At 49.8% G+C, this 7,500-nt stretch overlaps 1 non-coding gene across 1 annotated transcript; it reads left to right on the top strand.

Annotated features, from left to right (window-relative positions):
• Positions 1-5,386: 5,386 nt before the first annotated feature.
• LOC143176017 (5.8S ribosomal RNA) lies at positions 5,387-5,541 on the top strand. Its single transcript, XR_013000633.1, has one exon. It is a non-coding gene; the product is annotated as a 5.8S ribosomal RNA (ribosomal RNA).
• The last annotated feature ends 1,959 nt before the right edge of the window (positions 5,542-7,500 follow it).

Raw genomic sequence — 7,500 nt, 5'->3', positions numbered from 1 at the left:
CCACGCGAAGAGTTGTTACGTGCACGCGTATGGTGCGATTGCGTCGATTCGCTTTTCTGTACGGGGAGCAATAGAACGTTGAGTTGACTTATCGGGTCTTCGTTGGAATTACCGTCGCTGGCATTGTAAACTCCAGATGACCTTGTGATTCCTTCGTCGGGCACTGGTAAAGGGTGGCGATGATGCGTTCTATAATAGAAATACCCGTCGTAGCGTTTCTTCCGAGTCAACCCGCTCACGAAACACTCTCGTCGTGGAATCCCCGCGTCGGAGAGTAAAACGCGAATTCATAGTATGGAAACTTACGTCTCTCGACGATGGGACGATCCACGCGAAGAGTTGTTACGTGCACGCGTATGGTGCGATTGCGTCGATTCGCTTTTCTGTACGGGGAGTAATAGAACGTTGAGTTGACTTATCGGGTCTTCGTTGGAATTACCGTCGCTGGCATTGTAAACTCCAGATGACCTTGTGATTCCTTCGTCGGGCACTGGTAAAGGGTGGCGATGATGCGTTCTATAATAGAAATACCCGTCGTAGCGTTTCTTCCGAGTCAACCCGCTCACGAAACTCTCTCTCGTCGTGGAATCCCCGCGTCGGAGAGTAAAACGCGAATTCATACTATGAAAACTTACGTCTCTCGACGATGGGACGATCCACGCGAAGAGTTGTTTACGTGCACGCGTATGGTGCGATTGCGTCGATTCGCTTTTCTGTACGGGGAGAAATAGAACGTTGAGTTGACTTATCGGGTCTTCGTTGGAATTACCGTCGCTGGCATTGTAAACTCCAGATGACCTTGTGATTCCTTCGTCGGGCACTGGTAAAGGGTGGCGATGATGCGTTCTATAATAGAAATACCCGTCGTAGCGTTTCTTCCGAGTCAACCCGCTCACGAAACTCTCTCTCTCGTCGTGGAATCCCCGCGTCGGAGAGTAAAACGCCGAAGGCTTACTATGAAACTTACGTCTCTCGACGATGGGACGATCCACGCGAAGAGTTGTTACGTGCACGCGTATGGTGCGATTGCGTCGATTCGCTTTTCTGTACGGGGAGTAATAGAACGTTGAGTTGACTTATCGGGTCTTCGTTGGAATTACCGTCGCTGGCATTGTAAACTCCAGATGACCTTGTGATTCCTTCGTCGGGCACTGGTAAAGGGTGGCGATGATTCGTTCTATAATAGAAATACCCGTCGTAGCGTTTCTTCCGAGTCAACCCGCTCACGAAACTCTCTCTCGTCGTGGAATCCCCGCGTCGGAGAGTAAAACGCGAATTCATAGTATGGAAACTTACGTCTCTCGACGATGGGACGATCCACGCGAAGAGTTGTTACGTGCACGCGTATGGTGCGATTGCGTCGATTCGCTTTTCTGTACGGGGAGCAATAGAACGTTGAGTTGACTTATCGGGTCTTCGTTGGAATTACCGTCGCTGGCATTGTAAACTCCAGATGACCTTGTGATTCCTTCGTCGGGCACTGGTAAAGGGTGGCGATGATTCGTTCTATAATAGAAATACCCGTCGTAGCGTTTCTTCCGAGTCAACCCGCTCACGAAACTCTCTCTCGTCGTGGAATCCCCGCGTCGGAGAGTAAAACGCGAATTCATACTATGAAAACTTACGTCTCTCGACGATGGGACGATCCACGCGAAGAGTTGTTTACGTGCACGCGTATGGTGCGATTGCGTCGATTCGCTTTTCTGTACGGGGAGAAATAGAACGTTGAGTTGACTTATCGGGTCTTCGTTGGAATTACCGTCGCTGGCATTGTAAACTCCAGATGACCTTGTGATTCCTTCGTCGGGCACTGGTAAAGGGTGGCGATGATGCGTTCTACAATAGAAATACCCGTCGTAGCGTTTCTTCCGAGTCAACCCGCTCACGAAACTCTCTCTCGTCGTGGAATCCCCGCGTCGGAGGGTAAAACGCGATATATAATAGTATATGCCAGTGGTTCGCGCGCGTCGTCTCTGAGATACGCGGTCGACAGAGTTCCGAAAACACGTGATGTGCCACGATTTCCGTGCGTCTTACATCTTTCGACGATGGGACGATCCACGCGAAGAGAACGTTCGTGCTTGCGTGAGGTGCAACAGCGTCGATTCGCTTTTCTGTACGGGGAGAAATAGAACGTTGAGTTGACTTATCGGGTCTTCGTTGGAATTACCGTCGCTGGCATTGTAAACTCCAGATGACCTTGTGATTCCTTCGTCGGGCACTGGTAAAGGGTGGCGATGATTCGTTCTATAATAGTAATACCCGTCGTAGCGTTTCGACCGATGTCACCCGCCACGAAAGTCTCTCTCGACGTGGAAACCCCGCGCCGAAGAGTAAACGCGAAGGCTTACCATACGAAAGAAAACGGTATTATACGCCTGTGGTATGTGCGTCTCGGCTCTGTGATACGCGATCGGCAGAGTTACAAAAAAACGTTGATGGGCCACGATTTCCGTGCGTCTTACATCTTTCGACGATGGGACGATCCACGCGAAGAGTAGTTACGTGCTCGCGCGAGGTGCGATAGCGTCGATTCGCTTTTCTGTACGGGGAGAAATAGAACGATGAGTTGACTTATCGGGTCTTCGTTGGAATTACCGTCGCTGGCATTGTAAACTCCAGATGACCTTGTGATTCCTTCGTCGGGCACTGGTAAAGGGTGGCGATGATTCGTTCTATAATAGAAATACCCGTCGTAGCGATTCGGCCGAGTCACCCGCCACGAAACTCTCTCTCGTCGTGGAATCCCCATGTCGGAGAGTAAAACGCGAAGGCTAACTATATAAGAAATATATAGTATTATTTATGCCTGTGGTTCTCCGTTTGCCCTACTCTCAGATACGCGACTCGGAGAGTTACGAATAATCGTGATGGACCACGATTTCTGTACGTCTTACATCTTTCGACGATGGGACGATCCACGCGAAGAGATCATTCCTGCTTGCGTGAGGTGCGATAGCGCCGATTCGCTTTTCTGTACGGGGAGAAATAGAACGATGAGTTGACTTATCGGGTCTTCGTTGGAATTACCGTCGCTGGCATTGTAAACTCCAGATGACCTTGTGATTCCTTCGTCGGGCACTGGTAAAGGGTGGCGATGATTCGTTCTATAATAGAAATACCCGTCGTAGCGATTCGGCCGTGTCACCCGCCACGAAAATCTCTCTCGTCGTGGAATCCCCGCGTCGTAGAGTAAACGCGAAGGCTTGCTATAGAAGACTATAGTTTATACGCCTGTGGTTCACCGGTTGCCTGCTCTCCGGGGTACGCGATCGCGCAGGAGTTACGGAAGAACTTGATGGGCCACGATCTCCAAGCGGCTATATCTTTCGACGATGGGACGATTCACGCGAAGAGAACGTTCGTGCATGCGTGAGGTGCGATAGCGTTGATTCGCTTGTCTGTACGGGGAGAAATAGAACGATGAGTTGACTTATCGGGTCTTCGTTGGAATTACCGTCGCTGGCATTGTAAACTCCAGATGACCTTGTGATTCCTTCGTCGGGCACTGGTAAAGGGTGGCGATGATTCGTTCTATAATAGAAATACCCGTCGTAGCGTTTCGACCGATGTCACCCGCCACGAAATTCTCTCTCGTCGTGGAATCCCCGCGTCGGAGAGTAACCGCCGAAGGCTTGCTATAGAAGACTATAGTTTATACGCCTGTGGTTCACCGGTTGCCGGCTCTCCGGGGCACGCGATCGCGCGAAGGTTACGGAGGGACGTGAAGCGCCCGAGCAATGAAACGTCCGCAGGAGGAAACGAGCAACCGCCGAACATTGTTTCGCGACGTTTCCATAATGTATTGTCGTTTCGCTCGCATCCCGCTTCTTTCCCCTAGTTTCCTCGACGCGTAGTTTCGCAGCCTTAGTGGACGAATCATTCTCGATTCGAGGAAAGATATGCAGTGGGGCGTGCAATGAGCCCGCCAGAGACCACGATCTCCAATGCGTCTTTACATCTTTGGACGATGGGACGATCCACGCGAAGAGAACGTTCGTGCTTGCGCGAGGTGCATTAGCGTCGATTCGCTTTTCTGTACGGGGAGAAATAGAACGATGAGTTGACTTATCGGGTCTTCGTTGGAATTACCGTCGCTGGCATTGTAAACTCCAGATGACCTTGTGATTCCTTCGTCGGGCACTGGTAAAGGGTGGCGATGATTCGTTCTATAATAGAAATACCCGTCGTAGCGATTCGGCCGAGTCACCCGCCACGAAACTGTCTCTCTTTCGTCGTGGAAACCCCGCGTCGGAGAGTAAAACGCGCGAAGGCTGTGACTGTAACATATATATATATATATACACAGTATACAATGCCTGTGGTTTTTGCGCGTGTCGGCTCTTCGGTATACGCGATCGGCCAGAGTTACGGAGGGACGGTGAAGCGCACGAGAAATTGAAACGGCCGCACGATTGGAACCGAGCAACCGTCGAACATTGTTTCGCGACGTTTCCATAATGCGTTTTCGTTTCGCTCGCATACCGCTTCTTTTCCCCTAGTCTCTGAGACGCGTTTTCGAGCCGTTCTTCTACTATCGATTCTCGTAGAGAGAAGGGACCGGGTAGTCTGGAAGTGGAACCCGCATCTTGCGTGTACCGTACACGGAATTGAGAGGACCGGCCGTGAAGCTCGTTTTAAAGCCGTGCGTCTGACACCCAACTCTTGCGCGCCAATTTCGCGGCAAGAGATAATATGGGACGAATGACCGGCAAAGAGCCAGCTGTGAAGTCTGTTTTTTTAATCGAATCCGTGGACGTGTGTATGCCGTAGCGTCGCTCGTCGTGTTCGTTCATGGTCGTTCCGAGAGAAAGAACGAAAGCGGTAACGAAGGGACCGGCCGTGAAGCTCGTTTTAAAGCCGCGCGTCTGACACCCAACTCTTGCGCGCCAATTTCGCGGCAAGAGATAACATGGGACGAATGACCGGCAAAGAGCCAGCTGTGAAGTCTTTTTTCATTATTTGCTTTCAATCGATCGATCGGTACGATTCGTGCAACGTTTCGCGCGATGCGACGCGAAAACATGCGCGCAACAATAGATGCGTCTGATCGGAAGAACGCGAGGGTCGACTGCACGCGATGGATTCAGTATCGGGTAGGATACAAAATATATCCCCGTCGTTTCCACGCGTGCGAGTCTTCTGCGTCTTTCGCGGGTTTTTGAATGCACTATACGCCCGGAACGTCGAGAAATATATACATATTACTTGAACGTTTTTCGTCTCGAAAGGCTTCGGTGTCGTCTCCAAGGCGACGCCTGAATCTCCTTCGCGCGCTGGTCGGAGATTCAGGTATCAACTTTTATCTTCTCTTTGAAAGAAGAGAGATATTAGGTCGAACAAGTGAGAATAAAATTATATATGTGAAATATAAAATTTATACGATTACCCTGAACGGTGGATCACTTGGCTCGTGGGTCGATGAAGAACGCAGCTAATTGCGCGTCAACGTGTGAACTGCAGGACACATGAACATCGACATTTCGAACGCACATTGCGGTCCACGGATACAATTCCTGGACCACGCCTGGCTGAGGGTCGTTTACGTACCATACACTGCTTGCGTAGCTCTGTCAAATCCCCGCCGTCGTTCACCTCTTCGGATCGAACGTTTTTTTACCGAAGGGCGCAAAGAACGTCTCTGAGTCGGGTTAAGAGAAGGATGCTACGTACGAGCGAACGATGGGTGTCTCGTCGGCGTTTGTCGCGGACACGCGAAAATTCTGTGAATTTCACGGACAGTGTACGTTCTAGTTGTTGCAAAACGATCGGAATCGTTTGTATGGACTCGCGTGAGTGTTCGCGGCGTCGTGCGTCGTTCAATTACGACCGCCCGCGGATACCGCTCCACTGCGATATGGATCTGAGCGACAACTTTTTCGGCTGTTCGTGAGATGAACGGTTTCGTGTGTTTAGAAAAATTTTTTTTCCCGCGCTCCCGACGTCACCTGAAATGATGCGTCAGAGGTGAAAGAAAATATTAAGAAGTCGAGAGAGAGAGACTACACACGTTTTATTCATATTTTGTATACCGTGCGTGAGACGGATGTGCACGACACGTCGTATGTCGGTATATTACCGACTGGCCCCAGGGAGATTGTTTTCTTCCTCTCTTACGAATGAGATGTACGTTTCGGAGGATCGTCGTTACCGAAACACACGGCAAAACGAGACTTCTCGCAGCAGAACCTTTATACACAATACACATCGACTCTTTTTACCCCGAGAGAGAGAGAAAAGGTGTATTTCTTTTTTTTATTTTTCGAATTCGACGCACGAACGCTTTGACGACTGGAGAAAAACACGGTGTGTGTTAAAATCGTGCGGGACGAGCATGCGTATTCGTAACGGGTCGAATAGTTCTTATTCCCCGTCGTCGCGTGTCCTCGCTGGACCACCACCGTGCGCTTCCGCCACGTTCAGTTGAATTTCGAAATATATATATATAAAAAGAATCACCATATACTCTCTTTCGGGAGGTGTATTTTTATCGGTTTCTGCTATAGAGAAGAGACGGAGATCGTGTTGTGAGGTGTAACGTTTCTGTATCCCCGTTTCGGAGGATCGTCGTTATCGGCGGAACACACGTCAAAACGAGACTTCTCGCAGAACCTTTATACACAATACACATCGACTCTTTTACCCCGAGAGAGAGAAAAGGTGTTTTTCTTTTTTTTTTATTTTTCGAATTCGACGCACGAACGCTTTGACGACTGGAGAAAAACACGGTGTGTGTTAAAATCGTGCGGGACGAGCATGCGTATTCGTAACGGGTCGAATAGTTCTTATTCCCCGTCGTCGCGTGTCCTCGCTGGACCACCACCGTGCGCTTCCGCCACGTTCAGTTGTATTTCGAAATATATATATATAAAAAGAATCACCATATACTCTCTTTCGGGAGGTGTATTTTTATCGGTTTCTGCTATAGAGAAGAGACGGACGATCGTGTGTGACACCACGTGGTAACGTTTCCGTATCCCCGTAAAATACGTTTATCTTTTCTCGTAGAAAAGAGAGAGGAAGAGGCAGGAGCTCCTCTTTGGCGAGGCTTTCGAACGTCGCGTCCCGTCCGCCGGAATATAATGATATAAATATATAACCGCCGCCGACTTTGTGCGAAAGCGTTGAAACGAACGCGTCGGTCGCCCCATGGTGTGTGTTTGTCGTGTCTTCTTTTCCTCTTCTGCACTTCTCTTCACTGTCGATCGCGAGACCGCGCGAGATCCGCTTCGGTCGTCCAGTCCCCGAAAATTCTTCTCGGACGGGCGTTAAAGTTAACCGGAGCGCGAGATCGTCTAGCGAGAGTCTTTTTCGCGATCGAGTAAAATGTGATAGAAGAAGGAGAAGAGTGTAAAAAGAGAATATAGACACGCGACGCAGCAGAGACCACTGGTGAGGCGCATAAGACGCGTTCGCGAACGATTTTTCGCGACGATACGGAGTCGCGCGTGTCGCGGTATATTTATCATTTATATACGTTATAATATGAATATTGTTGTG

This window comes from Nomia melanderi, unplaced genomic scaffold, assembly GCF_051020985.1.
Source record: "Nomia melanderi isolate GNS246 unplaced genomic scaffold, iyNomMela1 scaffold0313, whole genome shotgun sequence".
In the NCBI taxonomy this organism is placed as follows: domain Eukaryota; kingdom Metazoa; phylum Arthropoda; class Insecta; order Hymenoptera; family Halictidae; genus Nomia; species Nomia melanderi.
This window is presented reverse-complemented; position numbering and strand designations above follow the sequence as displayed.